Genomic DNA, 24,917 nt, shown 5'->3' with positions numbered 1-24,917 from the left:
TGAGCTGCTGGGAACACTGCTGCACACACCACCACACACAGCCAATTTTTTGATAGAGATGGGGTCTCCCTTGTTGCCCAAGCTGGTCTTGAACTCCAGGGCTCAACTTACCTCCCCATCTTGGCCTCCCAAAGTGCCGAGATTCCAGGCCTGAGCCGCTGTGTTCCGCCAATTTCATTCAAAGAGCCAAAGTCCTCCCTGGGTCCAGCAGACTCTGCGCCATCTGCTTCTCGTTCCCTCTCTGACCTCATCTCCCTCCACCCTCACACTCCTCTGCAGCCACATGGATCTCCTTGTTGTTTCCTTAAGATCCAGATATGGCAGGCTGGGCGCGGTGGCTCACGCCTGTAATCCCAGCACTTTGGGAGGCCGAGGCGGGTGGATCACGAGGTCAAGAGATCGAGACCATCCTGGTCAACATGGTGAAACCCCGTCTCTACTAAAAATACAAAAAATTAGCTGGGCATGGTGGCGCGTGCCTGTAATCCCAGCTACTCGGGAGGCTGAGGCAGGAGAATTGCCTGAACCCAGGAGGCGGAGGTTGTGGTGACCTGAGATCGCGCCATTGCACTCCAGCCTGGGTAACAAGAGCAAAACTCCGCCTCAAAAAAAAAAAAAAAAAAAAAAAAAAAGATCCAGATATGTTCTCACCCCAGGACCTTTGCACTGGCTGTTCCCTCTGCCTAGGGAACTCTTTCCACTAGGCTCAGTCTCTTTTTCTTTTTTTTGAGATGGACTCTCTTGTTGCCCAGGCTGAAGTACAGTGGCACGACCTCGGCTCACCACAACCTCTGCCTCTCAGTTTCAAGTGATTCTCCTGCCTCAGCTTCCCGACATCACAGGCACCCACCACCCCCAGCTAATTGTTGTATTATTAGTAGATACAGAGCTTCACCATGTTGGTCAGGCTGGTCTTGAACTCCCGACCTCAAGTGATCCACCCACCTCAGCCTCCCAAAGTGCTGGGATTACAGGTGTGAGCCACCGCACCCGGCCCCACTCGGCTCAGCCCCTCACCACCAGCAGGAGAATGGATAAACTGATCCCCCAGTGGCCCTGTGTGCTGCAAGGAGAAGAACCCGTAACTACCCATGACAACCAGGATGAATGTTTTTCACGGTGCTGAGTGAAAAAAGCCAGACGCTAAAGATAACGTATTTTCAGATACCATTTACATGAATTCAAACCAGGCGCAACTGATCTATGCTGTCAGAAGTCAGGTGATAACGACCTGGGTGGGAGAGGAGGCGATGGAAGGGAGCACCGAGGCGGTTTCTGGGGGCCTGGAGATGTTGTTTCTCGGGCTGGGAGCTGGTGACACAGGTGTGTGCAATCGGTGATGATTCCTCCAGTGGGTGCACCTACGGTTTGTACTTTCCTGAATGTGGGTCTATTTCAATAAACTGCTGCCAAAAACAAGAAGATGCACCCATGTGTCTCCTCCACCCAGTTTAAGCAACTGGACATTCTCAGCACGCCGGGGTGCCTCCCTCCCATTGCAATGTGCTTTTATATCTGCCAGGGCCCTGGCCGCCACCTGGGTTCCTTTCCGCAGCTTGCTATGCATGTCACCCCACGCATGTTCCAAGCAGCTCCACAGAGGTCCCCAGAGAGAATGCAGGCTGTGGGTGGGAGGAAGGGCAGGGGTGGAGGACGCTCCTCCCCTGGGCAGGGGGAGGAACATTTCTGCAACACCCTACACCAAGTCCTGACTTGGGAGGGGGAGCTTTGCAGGGTGAACGCCAAGTGCCCAGAGCCCCGTGTGAAGGGGTCAGCTGTCTCCCGCTCTGGCTCTGTCTCTGTCTGTCTCTCTTCCTGTTTCCCTCCCTCTCTCCCAATCTCTCTCTCCTCAAGAAGAAAAAAACTCCCAGTTATTTACATAACATTTTTATATCAGACTGTAACCCAAAAACCCAAGTTCCAACTTTGAATTTTTCAATAAACTTTGAATAAATAGTAGTGCTGTTTTTCATTTCTTTTCTTAGTACTATAATGTTTACTTTTAAATTTAATTTGTACTGGCACGACTTTATATATACGAGGTTCAAGAAAAGAAAATGTCCACTGTTTGCGTTTCTTTTCTGGCTATTAATATTGTTCATTTCATTCCCTGATTATTCCTGGAAATAATTTTGTCCTATGGGGAAGGGAGGCACTGGGCAGGCGGTGAGTTATCCTTTGAGACATGAGGGGCTGTGGTCAGATTTAGAAAGTGCTTGTGGGTGGCTGGGTGGGAATGGGTTGGGGGAGACATAAGGGCAGGCTGGAGTCCAGGGAGGAGGCCGGCGGGGCAGGGACCCAGGCCGTGGAGATGGGCAGGGCCATGGAGAGTCCAGGAGAGGCAGGCCCTGGGGACTGTGGGTTGGGGAAGGGGAGAATTTTTTTTTTTTTTTTTTGAGACAGAGTCTGGCTCTGTCTCCCAGACTGGAGTGCAGGGACATGATCTCCACTCACTGCAACCTCCGCCTCACAGGTTCAAGCGATTCTCCTGCCTCAGCCTCCCAAGTAGCTCGGATTACAGGCATGCACCACCACACGCAGCTAATTTTTAATATCTTTGGTAAAGACGGGGTTTCACTACGTTGGCCAGGCTGGTCTTGTACTCCTGACCTCAAGTGATCTGCACACCTCGAACTCCCAAAGTGCTGGGATTAGAGATGTGAGCCACTGCACCCAGCCAAGGGAAGGGGAGAATTTGAGTGCTACTGAAGCTAGAAAACACAGAATGTAGGCTGGGTGTGGTGGCTGACATCTCTAATCCCAGGACCTTGGGAGGCCAAGGTGGGAGGATGGCTTAAGCCCAGGAGTTCAAGATCAGCCTGGGCAACATGGTGAGACCCCTGTCTCTACAAAAAATGAAAAAATTAGCCAGGCATGGTGGCACCCACTTGTACTCCCAAGGCTATTTGGGAGGCTGAGGTGGGAGGATCGATGGAGCCCAGAACATCTGTAGTGAGCCGTGATCGTGCCACCACACTCCAGCCTGGGCAATAGAGTAAGACCTTGTCTCAAAAAAATGAAACGTAATTAAAAATAAAGCTCAGACCAGATGCAGTGGCCTGTAATCCCAGCACTTTGGGAGGCCGAGGCCGGCGGATCACCTCAGGTTGGCAGTTCAAGACCAGCCTGGCCAATGTGGAGAAATCCGGTCTCTACTAAAAATATAAAAAACTAGCTGGGCGTGATGGCGCGTGCCTGTAATCCCAGCTACTCGGGAGGATGAGGCAGGAGATCGCATGAACCTAGGAGGTGGAGGTTGTAGTGAGCCGAGATTGTGCCACTGCAATCCGGCCTGGGCAACAAGAGTGAAACTCCATCTAAAAATAAATAAATAAAAGAAAAACAAACACTAAAGCTCAGAACACAGTGTCCAGTTGTCCGTAGGGGAGCAACGGGGAGGAAGCCGGGAGGGCTGGCTGCTCTGTGCAGGGCTAGTGCCTGGGTCAGGATGACTCAGCCTCAGAGGCTGCAAATAAAGAAAGAGCTGCCACAACTGACAGCGTCCTGGATGCCTTTGTTAACTCTCGGGGTTCTCACTGTACCCACCTTACAGATGGGGAAAGAGCCTCAGAGAGGGGAAGGCCCAAGCAGAAGAGCAGGCCCGGAGCCCAGGTCTCCTCCTGTCCAGTCCTGGGTTTTTGCTCCTGGACTCCCACCCAATCTGGAATAACTCCAAGCCTTAAACAACCTCCCTCGATTGCTTTTCCTCCCATTAGAACAATAAATGCAGAGACATAAAAGCCAAATATGCTTGACTACAAAGCCCAAGAGAATTTATGAGGTAATAAAACTGTCATGAATCCTGACTGTGGTGGTGATTACATGACTTACGAATTTATCAAAACTCAGACTCAAGCTGGATGAAATGGTTCTCGCCTGTAATCCCAGCACTGTGGGAGGCCAAGGCAGGAGGATCACTTGAGGCCAGGAGTTCAAGACCAACCTGGCCAACATGATGAAACCCTGTCTCCACTAAAAATACAAAAATTAGCCAGGTATGGTGGCACATGCCTGTAATCCCAGCTACTCCAGCAGCTAAGGCAGGAAAATCGCTTGAACCCAGGAGGTAGAGGTTGCAGTGAGCTGAGATCATGCCACTGCACTCCAGCCTGGGTGACAGAGCAAAACCCTGTCTCAAAAACAAAACACAACAGAAAAACAAAACCTCCTAAGAATCAGGCTTATACACAAGCACACACACATTCACCCACAAATTTTACTGTTTGTAGAAAAGAAAAAAATTCAAAACTGAATACAATGAACGTACTTTCTCTGGATTCCAATTCACACCAAACAACTGTAAAAATTTGTTTTTGAGACAACTGGGGAAATCTGAACACAAACTGGCTTTCAGGAGATATTAAGGAATTTCTGTTACTTATGTTAGACTTGACAACGGCATTGTGGTTACGTAATGACCACACACCACGCCTTGGCTGGGCGTTGTGACTCACCTGTAATCCCAGCACTTTGGGAGGCCAATGTGGGAGGATTGGTTGAGCTCAAGAGTTCAAGACCAACCTAAGCAATATAGTGAGACCTCATCTCTACACAAAATCTTGAAAATCATTAGCTGAGCCCCACACCCAGCGCTGCCCCTCGGGGGTCCGGGCCCGCGGGCAAGTCCTTGCCTCCCCACTTTCTAAAAAAAAATTAGCCGAGTGTGGTGGTGTGTGCCTGCAGTCTCAGCTACTTGGGAGGCGGACATGGGAGGATTACATGAGCCCAGGAGTTTGAGGTTGCAGTGGGCTGCGATTGTGTCACTGAACTCCAGCCTGGGCGACAGAGCAAGACCCTGTCAAAAAAAAGAAAGAAAATAAAATGTACCCTATTCTTTTCAAGATGCTCATTGAAATATTTAAGAACGAAACAGGGCCAGGCGTGGTGGCTCATGCCTGTGATCCCAGCACTTTGGGAGGCTGAGGATCACCTGAGGTCAGGAGTTCAAAGACCAGCCTGGCCAATATGGTGAAACCCCATCACTACTAAAAATACAAAACTTAGCTGGGCGAGGTGGCGCGTGCCTTTAATCTCAGCTACTCGGGAGGCTGAGGCAGGAGAATCACTTGAGCCTGGAGCAGGAGAATCACTTGAGCCTGGGAGGCAGAGGTTGCAGTGAGCCAAGTCTCACCATTGCATTCCAGCCTGGGTGACGAAGCAAGACTCTGAAAAGATAAAAATAAATAAATAAAAAATAAAACATAATACCCATCACCTGTAATTTTTAAAATTTTTTATTTGTTTTTTAGAAATGGGGTCTCATTCTGTTGCTCAGGCTGGAGTGCAGTGGCATGATCACAGCTCACTGAAACCTCAAACTTCTGGGCTCAAGTGATCCTCCCGCCTCAGTCGCCCAAATAGCTAGGATTACAGGCACTGGCCACCGTGCTTGGCTAATGTTTTTTAAATTTTTCTTTTTTTTTTGGAGCAACAAGACTATATTGCCCAGGCTGGTCTCAAACTTCTGGCCTCAAGTGATCCTCCCAACTTGGCCTCCCAAAGTGCTGGAATTACAAGCATGGGTCACTGTGCCTAGCCTTTTTTTTTTTTTTTTCTTTTCTTGAGATGGAGTATCACACTGTTGCCCCGGCTAGACTGCAATGGTGAGATCTCAGCTCACTGCAACCTCGATCTCCCGTGATCACGGGATTCTCCTGCCCCAGCCTTCCGAGGAGGTGGGATTACAGGTGCACACCACCAAACCCAGCTAACTTTTTGTATTTTTAGTAGGGACAGGGTTTCACTATGTTGTCCAGACTGGTCGGAAACTCTTGACTTTGTGATCCGCCCGTCTCGGCCTACCAAAGTGCTGGGATTACAGGCGTGAGCCACCGCGCCTGGCCACTATTTTTTATTTTTATTTTTTTTACAGACAGGGTCTCACTATGCTGCCCAGACTGGTCTCAAACTCCTGGGCTCAAGCAATCCTTCTGCCTCAGCCTTCTGAGTAGCTGGGACTACAGGGCATAATTTTTAACTATTCAAAAAAAATGGGGAGAAGAAAGAAGATGAAATGGCAAAATACTGATGGTTCTTGAAGCTGGGTGAAGGGTATATATCAGCTTGTTGTCTCTTGACTTTTTGTGTGAAAAATTTCATGATGTAAGAGTTTAAGAATTGAAAATAAAATTTATAAAAGGAGAGTTTGGACCGGGTATGGTGGCTCACACCTGTAATCCCAGCACTTTGGGAGGCCGAGGCAGGTGGATCATCTGAGGCCAGGAGTTCGAGACCAGCCTGGCCAACATGGTGAAACCCTGTCTCTATTAAAAATACAAAAATTCTGTAATCCCAGCACTTTGGGAGGCCAAGGCGGGTGGATCACAAGGTCAAGAGATCGAGACCATCCTGGCCAACACGGTGAAACTCCGTCTCTACTAAAAATACAAAAAATTACCTAGGCATGGTGGCGCATGCCTGTAATCCCAGCTACTCAGGAGGCTGAGAGGAGAATTGCCTGAACCCAGGAAGCGGAGGTTGCGGTGAGCCGAGATCGCGCCATTGCACTCCAGCCTGGGTAACAAGAGCGAAACTCCGTCTCAGAAAAAAAAAAAAAAAAAAAAAAAAAAATTAGCCGGGCGTGGTGGCGGGCACCAGTAATCCCAGCTACTCATGAGGCTGAGGCATGAATCTTGCTTGAACCTGGGGGAGGGAGGTTGGAGATCGCGCCACTGCACTCCAGCCTGGAGGACAGAGTGAGACTCTGTCCCCTCCAAAAAAGAAACAAAACAAAACAGAAACAAAGGAGATCTTGATGTTCATTAAGCACCATTTGGAAACTACGGAAAACTAGCAAGGCAAAGATGCCCCTCCCATCCCCCAGTCCCGCACCAACTACGGCTGTGGACATTGTGATATATTTCCTTTCAGCCTTTTCTGTTCTGAGCTTTTTAAATGTGTGTGTGCGCACATGTGTGTTTTACATAACTGTGTGAGCAAACTGTTTATACAGCCCTGTTTTTTCCCCTCTTAAAATGTAAGCTGTTCCCCTGTTAAAACATCTTTGGGTAAACACAATCTCTAATGTTTGCACTATGTTTATTCAAAAGGGCAGCATTGCCAGCGGCTGAAGCTGTTTCCAATTTCCTCCCATTATAAATAATGCCCCCACGGACCTCCTTGTGTGTCCCAGAGGAGGGATTCTTGGGCCAAAGGGTGCGGACCCTTGGCAGAGCTCTTGGTCAAAAATCTCGGCAGAGTTTCAGCCTGACCCGAAGCTAAGATGACATCATACGGTTAAAGTGAGATCGGACTGCTATTTATTTCCTAAATGTCTTATTCATCACTCAGGTTTGTCAGGGGATTTTTTTTTTCTTCTGTATGTGCTTCGTTGCAAAAAAACAGAAATCCATTCATACTAGCTCACATCAAAAGGGGGTTGTATCCGTCAGCAAGTAAAGCTCATATTCAGCTTGGACAAGCTGTCTGCGGGGCATGTCGACAGGGTATATCTAAGCTACGTTGCTGTTTTATTTTTTTTTTTGAGGCGAAGTCTCGCTCTGTCACCAGACTGGGAGTGCAGTGACGCAGTCTCCGATCACTGCAACCTCCACCTTTCAGGTTCAAGCGAATCTCCTGCCTCAGCCTCTTGAGTACTTGGGATTACAGGTAACCACAACCATCACACCCGACCAATTTTTGTATTTTTAGTAGAGTCGTGGTTTCACCACGTTGGCCAGGATGGCCTAGACCTCTTGACCTCGTGATCTGCCCACCTTGGCCTCCCAAAGTGCTGGGATTACAGGCCTTGACTGTTGAAATACTGAATTATTTCAGTGGTAAGTCATGCTGCCTCAGGCTGCTCCAATGAGGTCTCCCACCATGGCCACTCCAGCTTCCCTGGTCCCTCTCCCAGGACTTCCCAGACCTCCCCACAATGCAGGAAGTAAAGGGTCACTATCGGGCACAGAAGTGAACCATGCTGCTCGGTCAGTGCTCAAAGTATTGGTTATGAAATTCATTTTTTCTTTCTTTTTTTTTTGTGGAGACAAAGTCTTACTATGTTGCCCAGGCAAGTCTCGAACTCCTGCACTCAAACTATCTTTCTGCCTTGGCTTCCCAAAGTGTTGGGATTAAGCTGCGAGTAGCTGCACCTGGCCTGGTTGTAAACTATTTGATGCCTTGCCTAGATGCAAGTAACAGAACAGCTGACTCAAATGGCTTAAACAATAAGGGTAATTTGTGGCTGGAAAATCCACACTTGTGCTGGCTTCGGCTAAAGTTGACACAATGGCTCAGCCAAGTCACCAAGGACTTGCCCTCCCTCCCTCTCTCCCTCCTTCCCCTCCCTCCTCCCTTTTTTTATAGACGGAGTCTGGCTGTTGTCCACGCTGGAGTGCAGTGGCATGATCTCAGCTCACTGCAACCTCCGCCTCCTGAGTTCAGGAGCAGTTCTCCTGACTCAGCCTCCCGAGTAGCTGGGACTATAGGCATGCACCACCACACCCAGCTAATTTCTGTATTTTCAATAGAGACGGGGTTTTGCCATGTTGGCCAGGCTGGTCTTGAATTCCTAACCTCAAGTAATTTGTCTGCCTCGACCTCCCAAAGTGCTGGGATTACAAGCGCGAGCCACCACACCCGAATGGACCCCATTTCTTTTCATTCTTCTGCTTTACCTTTTCCAGTGGACGCTCCCGAGATGCTGCCTCCAGCCTCTGGCCACAGGGAACCTCCTTCACATCCCACAGGCAAAGGAGGGCACCTTTGGCTCATATTTCCCCCAAAGTAATGAGGCTAACTCTGATTGGGCCAACCGAGGGCACGTGTCCATGCCAGAGCCAATCACTGTGATCTGAGGGGCAGGAGGAGAAACCATCATGGCCAGATTGGCTGAGCCAAGTCACATGCTCCTCAACTAGTAAGGTGAGTGGTTCACACTAGGGCTGCCGAAGCCACACCTGGGTTCAATTTCCATCCTTAGCCAATACCTGCCTTTCCTGCATCAGTAACGCAGAGATAATAAAGGCACTCATATGCTAGCGTTGCCGTGAGGATTAAATGAGTTAGTTAATGGAAAGCACGGAGAATGATGCCCAGATACAGAAGGCATTCAAATGTTAGCTTCTGTTACTGTCATTATATGGTCATTCTCAGCTCCCAAGGCTGCTTTTCTTTGCACGCTCCTTATGCTCCACACACTACCCTCTTTCTAGTTACTGTTGATTGATAACAAATCACTCCAAAACATGGTAGCCCCAAACAACAACAGGAATCCCATTATTGTTGACTGTGCCTGTGGTCAGAGTTTTGGGAAGGACCCAACTGGGCAGTTCCGACTTGCAATTTCACATAGTTGCAGTCACTTGGCAGCTGAAACTGGAACAGGGAAGGAGCTGGGGGTGAGTGGACCTCTCTCTCCACGTGAACTGGTTTGGGCAACTCACATCATGGCAGCCTCTGGGTAGTTGGACTTACATGGCAGCTTGAGCCCACAGTACAAGTGATTCATAAAAGTGGCAGCCTCGACTGGGTGTGGTGGCCAAATCTGTAATTCCAGCACTTTGGGAGGCTGAGGCAGGGAGATCACCTGAAGTCAGGAGTTCGAGACCAGCCTGGCCAACATGGTGAAACCCTATCTCTGCTAAAAATACAAAAATTAGCCGGGCATGGTGGCTCATGCCTGCAATCCCAGCACTTTGGGAGGCCGAGGCAGGTGGATCACAAGGTCAGGAGTTCGAGACAAGCCTGGCCAAGATGGTAAAACCCCGTCTCTAATAAAAATACAAAAATTAGCCAGTTGAGGTGGCAGACACCTGTAATCTCAGCTACTTAGGAGGCTGAGGCAGAGAACTGCTTGAACCAGGGAGGCAGAGGTTGCAGTGAGTGGAGATCACGCTACTGCACTCCAGCCTTGGCAAAAGAGCAAGACTCTGTATCAAAAAAAAAAAATTAGCTGGGGTGATACTGCACGCCTGTAATCCCAGCTACTTGGAGACTGAGGCGCAAGAATCTCTTGAACCCGGGAGGTGGAGGTTGCAGGGAGCCAAGATGGTGCCACTGCACTCCAGCCTGAGTAACAGAGTGAGACTCCATCTAAAAACAGAAAAGAAAGTGGCAGCCTTATCTCTTCTTATCCAGCCTTGGAATCATGCAGCATGACTCTGCCTCCTACTCTTGGTTACAAGCAAGTCACAAACTGCCTAGATGTAAGGGGAGCTTACACAAATTCCACTTCTCAGTGAAAGGGGTATCAAGGTCCTAGAGGAATATATAGGCTGGGAAACATGTTTGCAGCCATCTTTGGAAGTTACATCTGCCTTTTCTTGGTACTGATTTAAACCCACCTCATACAGCCTGTGCCCAGTAACATCCACCTGGGCACAGCTCCAACTACCTGTTCTAAAAAGAAATCGTTTACTGAGAAATCCCAATCCCTTGGGATCAAAAACATGATAGTTTCCTTTCGTTTGTAGTGACTGCCCTCCACCTGCTATCTATCGTTTTCCAAGACTATGATCCAAAATCATAGCATTCAAGTATTTTTCTTTTTTTCTGAGAAGGAGTCCTGCTCTGTCGCCAGGCTAGAGTGCAGTGGCGTAATCTCGGCTCACTGCAAACTCTGCCTCCCTGGTTCAAGTAATTCTCCTGCCTCAGCCTCCCGAGTATCTGGGACTATAGACATGCACCACCATGCCCAGCTAATTTTTTTATTTTTACTAGAGACAGGGTTTCACCATGTTGGTCATGATGGTCTCAATCTCTTTACCTCGTGATCCCCCTACCTTGGCCTCCCAAAGTGCTGGGATTACAGGCCTTGACTGTTGAAATACTGAATTATTTCAGTGGTAAGTCATGCTGCCTCAAGCTGCGCCAATGAGGTCCCCCACCATGGCCACTCCAGCTTCCCTGGAAGTCCCAGGACTTCCCAGACCTCCCCACAATGCAGGAAGTAAAGGGTCACTATCGGGCACAGAAGTGAACCATGCTGCTCGGTCAGTGCTCAAAGTATTGGTTGTGAAATTCATTTGTTCTTTTTTTGTGGAGATAGTCTCACTATGTTGCCTAGGCAAGTCTCGAACTCCTGAACTCAAACGATCCTCCCAAAGTGTTGGGATTAAGGTGTGAGCTGCTGCACCTGGCCTGGTTGTAAACTATTTGATGCCTTGCCTAGATGCAAGTAACAGAACAGCTGACTCAAATTACCCTTAAACAATAAGGGTAATTTGTGGCTGGAAAATCCACACTTGTGCTGGCTTCAGCTAAAGTTGACAAAACGGCTCAGCCATGTCACAAGGACTTTCCATCCCTCTCTCCCTCCCTCTCTTCCCTCCCTTCCCTCCCTTCCTTCCCATTCCCTCTCTTCCTTCCCTTAGATGAAGTCTGGCTGTTGTCCACGCTGGAGTGCAGTGGCATGATCTCAGCTCACTGCAACCTCCGCCTCCTGAGTTCAGGAGCAGTTCTCCTGACTTAGCCTCCCGAGTAGCTGGGACTATAGGCATGCACCACCACACCCAGCTAATTTCTGTATTTTTAATAGAGACGGGGTTTTGCCATGTTGGCCAGGCTGGTCTTGAATTCCTAACCTCAAGTAATTTGTCTGCCTCGACCTCCCAAAGTGCTGGGATTACAAGCGCGAGCCACCACACCCGAATGGACCCCATTTCTTTTCATTCTTCTGCTTTACCTTTTCCAGTGGGCGCTCCCGAGATGCTGCGGCCAGCCCCTGGCCACAGGGAACCTCCTTCACATCCCACAGGCAAAGGAGGGCACCTTTGGCTCTATTTCCCCCAAAGTAATGAGGCTAACTCTGATTGGGCCAACCGAGGGCACGTGTCCATGCCAGAGCCAATCACTGTGATCTGAGGGGCAGGAGGAGAAACCATCATGGCCAGATTGGCTGAGCCAAGTCACATGCTCCTCAACTAGTAAGGTGAGTGGTTCACACTAGGGCTGCCGAAGCCACACCTGGGTTCAATTTCCATCCTTAGCCAATTCCTGCCTTTCCTGCATCAGTAACGCAGAGATGATAAAGGCACTCATATGCTAGCGTTGCCGTGAGGATTAAATGAGTTAGTTAATGGAAAGCACGGAGAATGATGCCCAGATACAGAAGGCATTCAAATGTTAGCTTCTGTTACTGTCATTATACGGTCATTCTCAGCTCCCAAGGCTGCTTTTCTTTGCACGCTCCTTATGCTCCACACACTACCCTCTTTCTAGTTACTGTTGATTGATAACAAATCACTCCAAAACATGGTAGCCCCAAACAACAACAGGAATCCCATTATTGTTGACTGTGCCTGTGGTCAGAGTTTTGGGAAGGACCCAACTGGGCAGTTCCGACTTGCAATTTCACATAGTTGCAGTCACTTGGCAGCTGAAACTGGAACAGGGAAGGAGCTGGGGGTGAGTGGACCTCTCTCTCCACGTGAACTGGTTTGGGCAACTCACATCATGGCAGCCTCTGGGTAGTTGGACTTACATGGCAGCTTGAGCCCACAGTACAAGTGATTCATAAAAGTGGCAGCCTCGACTGGGTGTGGTGGCCAAATCTGTAATTCCAGCACTTTGGGAGGCTGAGGCAGGGAGATCACCTGAAGTCAGGAGTTCGAGACCAGCCCGGCCAACATGGTGAAACCCTATCTCTGCTAAAAATACAAAAATTAGCCGGGCATGGTGGCTCATGCCTGCAATCCCAGCACTTTGGGAGGCCAAGGCAGGTGGATCACAAGGTCAGGAGTTCGAGACAAGCCTGGCCAAGATGGTAAAACCCCGTCTCTAATAAAAATACAAAAATTAGCCAGTTGAGGTGGCAGACACCTGTAATCTCAGCTACTTAGGAGGCTGAAGCAGAGAACTGCTTGAACCAGAGAGGCAGAGGTTGCAGTGAGTGGAGATCACGCTACTGCACTCCAGCCTTGGCAAAAGAGCAAGACTCTATATCAAAAAAAAAAAAAAAAAAAAAATTAGCTGGGGCGATGCTGCACGCCTGTAATCCCAGCTACTTGGAGACTGAGGCACAAGAATCTCTTGAACCCGGGAGGTGGAGGTTGCAGGGAGCCAAGATGGTGCCACTGCACTCCAGTCTGAGTAACAGAGTGAGACTCCATCTAAAAACAGAAAAGAAAGTGGCAGCCTTATCTCTTCTTATCCAGCCTTGGAATCATGCAGCATGACTCTGCCTCATACTCTTGGTTACAAGCAAGTCACAAACTGCCTAGATGTAAGGGGAGCTTACACAAATTCCACTTCTCAGTGAAAGGGGTATCAAGGTCCTAGAGGAATATATAGGCTGGGAAACATGTTTGCAGCCATCTTTGGAAGTTACATCTGCCTTTTCTTGGTACTGATTTAAACCCACCTCATACAGCCTGTGCCCAGTAACATCCACCTGGGCACAGCTCCAACTACCTGTTCTAAAAAGAAATCGTTTACTGAGAAATCCCAATCCCTTGGGATCAAAAACATGATAGTTTCCTTTCGTTTGTAGTGACTGCCCTCCACCTGCTATCTATCGTTTTCCACTATGAACCAAAATCATAACATTCAAGACTTTTTTTTTTTTTTTTTTGAGACAGAGTCCTGCTCTGTCAGCAGGCTGGAGTGCAGTGGTGCGATCTCGGCTCACTGCACCCTCCGCCTCCCTGGTTCAAGTAATTCTCCTGCCTCAGCCTCCTGAGTAGCTGGGACTATAGGCGCATACCACCATGCCCAGCTAATTTTTTTATTTTTACTAGAGACAATGTTTCACCATGTTGGCAGGATATTCTAGATCTCTTGACCTCGTGATCCGGCCACCTCAGCCTCCTAAAGTGCTGGGATTACAGGTGTTAGCCACTGCATTTGGCCGGAATCTTTTTTTTTTTTTTTTTTTTAGAGACAGAGTCTCACTCTTGTTGCCCAGGTTGCAGTGCCGGGGCATGATCTCAGCTCACTGCAACTCCGCCTCCTGAGTTCCAGCAATTCTCCTGCCTTAGCCTCCTGAGTAGCTGGGATTACAGGCACCTGCCACCACACTCAGCTAATTTTTGTATTTTTAGAAGAGATGGGGTTTCGCCATGTTGGCCAGGCTGGTCTTGAACCCCTGACCTCAGGTGATCCTCCCTCCTCGGCTTCCCAAAGTGCTGGGATTACAGGCATGAGCCACCGAACCCAACCCAGGAGGGAGGAATCTTAACCATAATGCTCATCAGTAGTATATCCAGGAAACCTTAAAAATACAGAGACCCTGGAGCCACTTCCTGGGTTCTAATCCCCTTCATTGCTTCCTAGCTGTGTGACTTTGGACCAAGTTTCTTAACCACTCTGTGGCTCAGTTTCTCATCTGGAAAATGGAGACAATAACAGTGTCTACCTCCCAGGGTTGTTTTAAGAGCTATCGTGGGACATAGTGTTATGCCGGTGTTTACTCTGAGTCTTGCTGTTATTACAGTAATCATTCAAATCCAAGAAGCCATCAGTGGTAAGATGCATTGTTTTTTATTTTATTTTTACTTTGAGACAGAGTCTTGCTCTGTTACCCAGGCTGGAGTGGGTGATCTCAGCTCACTACAACTTCCACCTCCCAGGTTCAAACAATTCTCCTGAGTACCTGGGATTGTAGTTGTGTGCCATCACGACCGACTAATTTTTTTTTTTCTTTGAGACAGAGTTTCACTCTTTCATTCAGGCTGGAGTGCAGTGGTGCAATCTTGGCTCACTGCAACCTCCGCCTTCTGGTTTCAAGCAATTCTCCTGCCTCAGCCTCCCGAGTGGCTGGGATTACAGGCACCTGCCACCATGCCTGGCTAATTTTTATATTTCTGTAGAGACGGGGTTTTCACCATGTTGGCCAGGCTGTTCTTGAACTCCTGACCTCATGAGCTGCCTACCTTGGTCTCCCAAAGTACTGGGATTACAGGTGTGAGCCACCTTTTTGTATTTTTGTATTTTTAGTAGAGACGGAGTTTCACCATGTTGGCCAGGCTGGTCTCAAACTCCTGACCTCAAGTGATCCACCCACCTCAGCCTCCCAAGATGCTGGGATCATAGGAGTGAGCCACTACGCCCAGCCAAGATGCATTGTTACTTCAGATCACCATGGGAGAAAGAACATCTGCCAATTAAACTATGACACATAATCATTTATAAGACACCTCTTGATTTCCAATTCATTGAAAAGGGGTGGGGGGATAAATAAATCAATTAAGAATGGTTTTATTTTTGGAGAGTATTCAAGGAAAGAAAATAAAAAATTAAGAAAAAAAACCAAAAAATTAAAATCAAAAGACAATTTTATCATGTGTACTGAAGAGTTTAGGGACAAGATGTCTACCATAGCCCTTCTCATAATGGCAAACCTGCTAAACCCCAACCGTTATGAATTAACTACACAAGTTTAGAGATAGCCACAAAATACTGTGACTGAAGGCGTTTTCAAAGATTATTCCTTCAAAAGTGAATCAATTTCTCTCTTTCTCGATTTCATGTTTTTCTTTTTTCTTTGCCCAAAGTGAGAAAAAACTATCCACATTTTTTTCTTTACTGCGATAGGAGCTCTAAATCTTTCATAATGCTTTTCATCTTCTCTTTCTCTCCCATTCTCTCTCTCTCCTATGAGTACATAAAGCAAAAAATAAGTAAAAAACTTCTAAAAAGAAAAATCCCTGGAAATTAAACCTTCAGTCACAGTATTTTGTGGCTGTCTTTTTTTTTTTTTTTTTTGAGACGGAGTTTCGCTCTTATTACCCAGGCTGGAGTGCAATGGCGCGATCTTGGCTCACCGCAGCCTCCGCCTCCTGGGTTCAGGCAATTCTCCTGCCTCAGCCTCCTGAGTAGCTGGGATTACAGGCACGCGCCACCGTGCCCAGCTAATTTTTGTATTTTTTTTTTTAGTAGAGACGGGGTTTCACCATGTTGACCAGGATGGTCTCGATCTGTTGACCTCATGATCCGCCTGCCTCGGCCTCCCAAAGGGCTGTCTCTTGTGTAGTGCGTCCATAATGGTTGTGGTTTCAGCAGTTTCGCCATTATGAGAAGTGCATGGAGGGCATCCTTGTTGCTAAATTCTTCTGTACACATAATAAAATCTCTTAGTTTTTATTTTTTATATTTTGAGATGGAGTCTCACTCTTGTTGCCCAGGCTGGAAAGCAGTGGTGCAATCTCAGGCCACTGCAACCTCTTCCTCCCGGTTCAAGCGATTTTCCTGCCTCAGCCTCCTGAGTAGCTGAGATTACAGGTGCCCACCACCATGCCCACCTAATTTTTTGTATTTTTAGTAGAGACAGGGTTTCACTATGTCGGTCAGGCTGGTCTTGAACTCCTGACCTCAGGCAATCCACCTGCCTCGGCCTCCCAAAGTGCTGGGATTACAGGTGTGAGCCACTACGCCCAGCCTTTTTTTAATTTTAAATTTTTTTTCCTTTATTTTTTATTTTCTTTCCATAATACTCTCTATTCAAGAATAAAACCATTTTTAATTGATCCCCACCCCTTTTCAATGGAAACCAGGATGTGTCTTATAAATGATTATGTGTCATAGTTTAATTGGCAGATGTTTTTTTCCTTGGTGATTTGATATGCCTCAACTGCATTCTAGAGCCTGCTTCACCCACGTTCACAGAAGGAACTGTGTGCCCCAGGCTGACCCACTCTTCAGCGAACCCATTCTCCACATGACTCTGTACCCAGAGAGGGGTCCTGTCTTCATCCAGCTGTCCTTCTACCCGCTGTGTTCCAGTGAATACATCCCTGGTGTCCTGTGCCTGGCCCCGGCCCGCCCCCTCCTCAGAGCTCCAGCCACACAGTCCAGTGCCTTCAAGACTAACCTGTTTTTGAAGGACAGGCCTGCGATCCTTATATTCAATTTTCTTAGTTGAAACACTTCATGTGGTTTCTTTCTTCTTGAAAAGACTCTGATCAATACTTGGTAGTCATTCTTTTTTTTTTTTTTTTTTTTTTTTTTAGAAACTGATGTTTATAAAATGAAAGAAAAAAAATAAAAAATAAAGGAAAAAAAAAAAGAAAGAAACTATGTTTATTTTCCATCAACCTTATTTCCATGTTGCTTCAGTGCTCCTGCAAGAACAGCTTAAGACCATTCAGTGGTTGCTCCTACCCATTAAGTGGCCTGAGCAGTGAGAGCTGCAGACCAGTCTTCCGTGGCAGGCTGGGCGCTCCAGTCTTCAGTAGGGAACTGCTGGATAGGCACAGAGGAGGGCACCTGCACGCCGTCAGACCAGTCGGCAACCTCAGGCTGAGTAGCAGTGAACTCAGAGCTGGAGCAGTCCATTCGCCCTGAAATTCCTCCTGGTCACAGCCTTTCCAGCAGCAGCCTACTCTTCTTTTCTTTTTCTTTTCTTTTTTTCTTTTTTTTCTTTTTTTCTTTTTTTTTAGACAGAGTCTCGCTCTGTCACCCAGGCTGGAGTGCAGTGTCGTGATCTTGGCTCACTGCATTCTCTGCCTCCAGGGTTCAAGTCATTCTCCTGCCTCAGCCTCCCGAGTAGCTGGGACTACGGGTGTGCACCACATACCCAGCTAATTTTTGTATTTTTTTTTTAGTAGAGACAGAGTTTCGCCAAGTTGGCCAGGCTGGTCTCGTACTCTTGACCTCAGGTGATCCTCTTGCATGGCCTCTCAAAGTGCTGGCATTACAGGTGTGAGCCACCGCACCCAGCGTCTTCTTTCTTTTCTGAGACGGTTTCATTTTTGTTGCCCAGGCTGGAGTGCAGTGGCATGATCTTAGCTCACTGCAACCTCTGCCTCCTGGGTTCAAGTGATTCTCCTGCCTCAGCCTCCTGACTAGCTGGGATTATAGGCATGTGCCACCATGCCTGGCTAAACTTTGTATTTTTTTTTTTTTTTTTTTTTAGTAGAGATGGAGTTTTGCCCTGTTGGCCAGGCTGGTCCCAAATTCCTGACCTCAGGTGATCCACCCTCCTCAGCCTCCCAAAATGCTAGGATTACAGGCGTAAGCCACCATGCCCAGCCCAGTCTTTTTACATTCTCAACTGAAGAAAAATGGGTGCCCTTTAAAGATTTGAAGATTAGGAAACAAAAAGAACTCAGAAGGAGCCAAATCGGGACTGCCAAGTGGATGCCTGATCATTTCCCGGTGAAACGCTCGTAAAATTGTTCGTATGATGAGCGGAATGAGCAGGAGCACAGTCATGCTGGAGAGAAACTCTCCAGTGAAGTTTCTTCAGGCATATTTTTGCTAAAGCTTCGACTGACTTTCTCAAAACACTCTCATAATACACAGATGTTATTGTTCTTCGACCCTCCAGAAAGTCAACAAGCAAAATGCCTGAGCATCCCCAGAAACTGTTGCCATGACCTTAGTTCTCGACCAGTGTGCTTCTGCCTGGACTGGACCACTTCCCTGTCTTGGCAGCCATTCTTTCACTACGATTTGTCTTCAGGATTGCACCGGGGAAGCCATGTGTCATCTCCTGTTACAATCCTTCGGGGAAATGCATTAGGATCTCGATCTCACTTGATTAACATTCCCATGGAAAGCTCTGCTCTTCTCTGCAGCTGATCTGGGTGCGACCGTCTTGGCACCCACCGGGTGGAAAGTTTGTTCAGCTTTAATTTTCAGTCAGAATTGTGTAAGCCGAGGCCAGGCGAGGTAGCTTAAGCCTGGGATCCTAGCACTCCGGGAGAATGAGGCAGCAGGATAACTTTCGTCCAGGAGTTCAAGACCAGCGTGGTAACATAGTGAGACCCTATCACTCCAAAAAAATAAAAAAACTTAGCTGGGCATGGTGGTGCACACCTGTAATTCCAGCTACTCTGGAGGTCGAGGTGAGAGGATCGCATGAGCACAGGAGGTGGAGGCTGCAGTGAGCCACGGTCCCACCACTGTACTCAGCCTGGGCAACAGAGTGAGAACCACGTCTTAAAAAAAAGAATTGTGTCAGCTGAACCCATTGAGATGTCTATGGTATTGGCTATTGTTTCTGCTGTTACTTATAAGTCCTCTTTAAATAAGGCATGAACAGATTTAATTATTTTCCGCAAAAATTGATGTGTATGGTATGCACGGGGGGCTTCATCTTCAACGTGGTCTCATCTCTTCAAGATAAGGTCTCACTTTGTCCTCTAGGCTGGTGTGCAGTGGCGCAATCACAGCTCACTGCAGCCTCCACCTCCAGGCTCAAATCCTCCCACCTCAGCCTCCTGAGTAGCTGGGACTACAAGTTCGCACCACCATGCCCAGCTAATTTATGTATTTTTTTTATACAGATGGGGTTTCACCATGTTGCCCAGGCTGGTCTCAGATTCCTGAGCTCCAGTGACCCACCCACCTCAGCCTCCCAAAGTGCCGGGATTATAGGCGTGAACCACCACGCCCCGCCACGTCCCTTCTCAAAACAAGTTGTCCATTTGTAAATGGCTAATTTCTTTGGGGCACTGTCAACCTTTTGTAAAACATCAATGATTTCGTCATTCCTCCACCCAAGCCTCACCATCAATTGGTGCTCGTCCTTGCTTCAATTTTAGAATTCACATTGCTCTGATAAGGGCTCTTTTCAATCCGATGTTTTATTTTAGTGCTTCAGACTAGATCCCGTTCAGGCAAGTTATGACAAGTTAGCACGAGTTTATTTTTGTGCAAAAAAAAATTGAACTCCGTGCATAGTGTTTTCATGATACACATTTTCCGTGAATTTTTGGAAGAAGCCTCTGTCTCTCTCTCTTTTGGTGTTTTTTTTTTTTTTTTTGAGATGGAGTCCTGCTCTGTCACCCAGGCTGGACTGCAGTGGCAAGACCTCAGCTCACTGCAACCTCTGCCTCCCGGATGCAAGCGATTGTCCTGCCTCAGCCTCCCAAATAGCTGGGAATACAGCGACAGGTGGGACTACCACCACGCCCGGCTAATTTTTGTATTTTTAGTAGAGCTGGGGTTTCACCATATTGGCCAGGCTGGTCTCAAACTACTGACCTCGTAATCCACCTACCTCAGCCTCCCAAAGTGCTGGGATTACAGGTGTGAGACACTGTGCCTGGCCTTTCTTTTTTTATTTTTGGTTTTGTAGAGAGAGGGTCTTGTTCTGTCACCCAGGCTGGAGTTCAGTGGCACAATCATGGCTCACTGCAGCCTGGACCTCCTGAGCTCAAGCCATCCTCCCACCTCAGCTCCTGAGTTACTGAGACTATAGGTGTGCACCACCACACCTCCATAATTGAAAAAAAATTTTTTTTTGTAGAGATAGGGGGGCGGGTCTCATTATGTTGTCCAGGCTGGTCTCGAACTCCTGGCCTCAAGTGATCCCCCTAGAATCAGCCTTCCAAACTACTGGAATTACAGACATTAGCCACAGTGCCTGGCCAATAAATATTTTTTGAATGAATGAAGAAATTGGTAAGTGGACCTATTTTCCCTTCAGCTATCACAATAACCAGACTCAGAGTTCCCTGAAGGCAGGGCCTGTGAGTATCACTGTGTGTCCTCAGCACTTAATAGCTGATAAAAATAAGTATTCAGAAAATGCTTGTAAAATGAAGAGGAGAATGTGTATGGGACAGAAAGTAAACCAGCGGTTGCCTGGGGCTGGGACAGGGAAGAGGGAGCGACTGCAAATGGGCAGAAGGGATCTTTTTAGAGGGATGGAAAGGTTCTAGAATTGGCTGTGATGGCCGCACGGCAGTAAAATCACCTAAAATCAGTAAATCAGTTGAAACAGGTGAATTTTATGATAGGTAGATTATACCTCAGCAAAGCTGCTAAAACCAAAGCTGTATTGAGGGAGGAAATAAATGCTACCTTGGTAATAATGGGGACAGAGTGGTTATCTTTTTATTTTTTTATGTATTTTTTGAGACGGAATTTCACTCTCGTTGCCCAGGCTGGAATGCAGTGGCGTGATCTCGGCTCTCCACAACCTCCGCCTCCCGGGTTCAGGCAATTCTCCTGCCTCAGCCTCCCGAGTAGTTGGTGTAACAGGTGTGCACCACCACGCCCAGCTAATTTTGTATTTTTAGTAGAGACAGGGTTTCTCCATGTTGGTCAGGCTGGTCTCGAACTCCTGACCTTAAGTGATCCACCCGCCTCGGCTTCCCAAAGTGCTGGGATTACAGGCGTGAGCCACCTTGCCCGGCCAGACACAGTGGTTATCAGGACAGCTCTCTTCCCTGCCCTCATAAGGCTTTCTGCAGGGTGGGGAGACTGACCAGTGACCGCCTAGAGTCCTCACGGCGGGATGGTGGGACAGGACAGGCAGAGTGGTGTGGGGGTGGTTCCGTGGGGGGTGCCAGGATGGGGGAAGCGTGGGCAGGAGGGTCACAGTGGGATGGGGAAGCTGAGGCAGAGAGCTTGGGCTGGGCACAGGCAGAGGGGTCGGCCCGGGACTGGGGAGGTGCAGGCAGAGGGCAGAGGGGTTGGGGTCCAGATGAAAGAGGCACAGGCAGACGGATCCGGGCCAGGCGGAGTTGAGGAGCATAAGGGACCATAGGAACCCAAAGGAGGCGCCTGACCAGTGAGGGAGGACTTCCCATTGGGCGAACGGCTGAGCCAGGGCCTAAAGTATAATGTTCATAGATGCGACAGCAATTTTTTTGTTTTTGAGACGGAGTTTCCATCTGTCGCTGGAGTGCAGTGGTCTGATCTCGGCTCACTGCAGCCTCTGCCTCCCGGGTTCAAGCTATTCTCCTGCCTCAGCCTCCCAAGTAGCTGACAGGCACACACCACCCCGCCCGGCTAATTTTTGTATTTTTAGTAGAGATGGGGTTTTGCCATGTTGGCAGGCTGTTCTTGAACTCCTGACCTCAGGTGATCCGCCCGCCTCGGCCTCCCAAAGTGCTGGGATTACAGGCGTGAGCCACCACGCCTGGATAATTTTCGTATTTTTAGTAGAGAAGGGTTTTCGCCAGGCCACCCGGCCCATTTTTTATTTTTCTTAAACACTTTTCCTGCCTGAGCATAGTTTTGGCGGGGCTGCAGCCCGGGCGCCGCGAGCGCAGGGCCACGAGGGGGCGCTGCTCCACCACCCCCGGGGAGCGTCCCCGGCGACCACGTGGCCCCGCAGGAGCCGGAGGTCGGGCAAGCGCGCGTCGAGGGTGGCTGGGGCCGGCTACAGTCGGGGCCCCGGGGTAGCGCGTGGCCCTGCGCAGGGCGGTGGAAGCGGCGGGCCCCAGGGAGGACGAGACGCCGCGCTCCGTGGGGCGGTCCCAGCATGGGGCAACGAAGGGCCAGGGCCGTCCGCGGTCCCGCGCGGGCGGCTCCCGGAGCCAGTGCGGCCCCCCTGGAGGCGGAGCTTTCCAAAAAAACAAAAACAAAGAAACAAACAAAAACACCTAACAGGAAGCAAGGTGGGGGCGCCCGGATCTGTCACCCATGGAATGCATGAAAATAGTCCGCACGGCCGGGGGCTGTTCCGGGAGAGGGGGCGGCCGCGAGGGGCGGGGCCGCAGCAGAGGGCGGAGCTTCCCAAAGCAAGGGTGAGGGGTGCAGAACCGGCCGTAGGAGGACGTCCTCCTGTTCCCCCAAAATGACCTCGATGGGAGTTTGAGTGGGATGGGGTTCCCGGGTAGGGCGGGGCTTTCAGTGCAGTGTCCCGGGTCTATTCTGAGCGGGCTGCAACCTGGGGAAGTGGAAGTGGGAGGCTGATTCCGGCTCCAGGTCTCTTTGGAGCGAAAAGCTCCATGGAGAGCCAGAGTCTCCATCCTGGGCGTGGGAGGCAAGATGGGAAATGGGCCAAGAGAAGCCTGTGGGAGGTCCTCCCCGGGACCGCCCCCTTCCATCTGCATCCGCGGGGACTGCTGTGGGGGTGGCTCTGAGGAAGTCTGCTCTGGGCGCAGGGAAGGCTGATTGTATGAAGAGATCAGTCAGGGACGGGGTGGGGGCGCCTTGACTGTGTCCCAGATTCGCCGCGTGCTTCTACCTGCGTTCGCCATCCATCCAGTTGCTCAAATCCTCTGTCCCGCTCTTAGGCCGTTTCTGCTCCTCTCACTCCCTAGTGGTTTGCAGAAGGGAACCACTGAGGCTGCCTCTTCTGTGCCTGACCCTGTGCTGGCACCGGGAAGTGACTGAGACCACCCCCCCCCGCGCCGCCCCTGGACCCCTTTCTCCCTCACAGTGCAGTGAGGCAGATAGACCTGCCGCCAGATAGTGACAGCCCACAATGCGTCATTGAGAGGACACGGGAGGCACAGGCAGATGGGTCAGGGCTGGGATAGGGAGGACAGGGGCAAGAGCTGTCTAAACTTAGACCACAAAGACAGGATGGCGCCGGGCACCGTGACTCCTGCCTGTAATCCCAGCACTTTGGGAGGCCAAGGCGGGTGGATCACCTGAGGTCAGGAGTTCCAGACCAGCCTGGCCAACATGATGAAACCCCGTCTCTACTAAAAATACAAAAATTAGCTGGGTGCGGTGTTGGGCGCCTATAGTTCCAGCTACTTGGGAGGCTGAGGCAGGAGAATCACTTGAGCCCAGGATGGGGAGGCTGCAATGAACCAAGATAGAACCACTGCACTCCAGCCTGGACGACAGAGCAAGACTCCGTCTCAAAAAATAAATAAACACTAACGAAAGGATAGGATGGGGCTCAGGGCCTTGGAAGAGGGTCAGCTTCTAAGAAGAGGTATTTGAACTAAGTCCATGAGTAGCATTCTTCTGGGAAGTGCTGTGTCACCCTGAAGGGAAGGGTGTCCTAGACAGAGTATGACAAATGCAAAGGCTTGGAGGTAAGAGTGTGGCTCATCTCTGACAGGGTCCTCTGCTCCCTTGCTGGGGAATCCCCCCAACACCCCATCCTGACAGAGCCGTCTTAGGTCTCTGAGACCTGGAGTCCATGAGCAGGTGAATGGGCTGTAATGGAAACGCTAGAGAGGGCAGGCCCTAGGCTTGTCCCCTCACGGCCTGACGTTGTTTGTTTTTTGAGATGGAGTCTCGCCTTATCACCCAGGCTGATGTGCAGTGGTGCGATCTCAGCTCACTGCAACCTCTGCCTCCCTGATTTAAACTATTCTCCTGCCTCAGCCTCCTGAGTAGCTGGGATTACAGGCGCCTGCCACCATGTCCAGCTAATTTCTGTTATTTTTAGTAGAGATGGGGTTTCACCATGTGGGTTGGCTAGGTTGGTCTCCAAGTCCTGACCTAGTGATCCACCCGCCTCAGCTTCCCGAAGTGCTGGGATCACAGATGTGAGCCACCACACCTGGCCTCTTTGTTTGTTTTGAGACGGAGTCTCGTGCTATTGCCCAGGCTGGAGTGCAGTGGTGCAATCTCAGTTCATTGCAATCTTGGCCTCCCAGGTTCAAGTGATTCTCCTGCCTCGGCCTCCCAAGTAGCTGGGATTACAGGCACCTACCACCAAGCCCAGCTTTTTTTTTTTGTATTTTTAGTAGAGAGAGAGTTTCACCATGTTGGCCAGGCTGGTCTCGAATGCCCAACCTCAGGTAATCCACCTGACTCAGCCTCCCAGAGTGCTTCGACTGGCTTTGGCTTTGGCCAGAAGCTGGGTTTGAATCACAGCTCCCTGCACTAATCATATGTATCACTGTAGGCAACCGACTCACCTTCCCCATCTATCCATTGGGAATGGAATATTGGACTGCACAGAATCAATCACTTCATTTTAAAGAGCTATAACAAACCAAAATTTATATATTCTATATATTTTAAAATACATCTTATACATTAGATCAAAGGACCCAAGAAACAACACCGAGACTGCAAAACGTTGCCACAACAGGTGACACTTGGCCAGAGTTATGCAAAATGCTGACAAAACAGGAATTTGCCAGCACGGGCAAAGAGATACTACTGCCAACCCGACTTGTTAAAATATTAATATTGAATGGATTGGAAGTTTGTTTGTTTGTTTGTTCAACAGTCTCACTCTGTTGCCCAGGCTGGAGTGCAATGGAGTGACCTTGGCTCACTGCGACCTCCACTGCCTGGGTTCAAGTGATTCTTGTGCCTCAGCCTCAAGAATAGCTGGAATTGAGAAAATACCAAACATTTGTTAACAACAGAAAACAAAATAA

This window comes from Aotus nancymaae, unplaced genomic scaffold (genome assembly GCF_030222135.1).
Source record: "Aotus nancymaae isolate 86718 unplaced genomic scaffold, 86718_ANA_hifiasm-v0.15.2.pri h1tg000028l, whole genome shotgun sequence".
In the NCBI taxonomy this organism is placed as follows: domain Eukaryota; kingdom Metazoa; phylum Chordata; class Mammalia; order Primates; family Aotidae; genus Aotus; species Aotus nancymaae.
The sequence above is the reverse complement of the archived record's forward strand: the minus strand, read 5'-3'. Positions refer to the sequence as shown.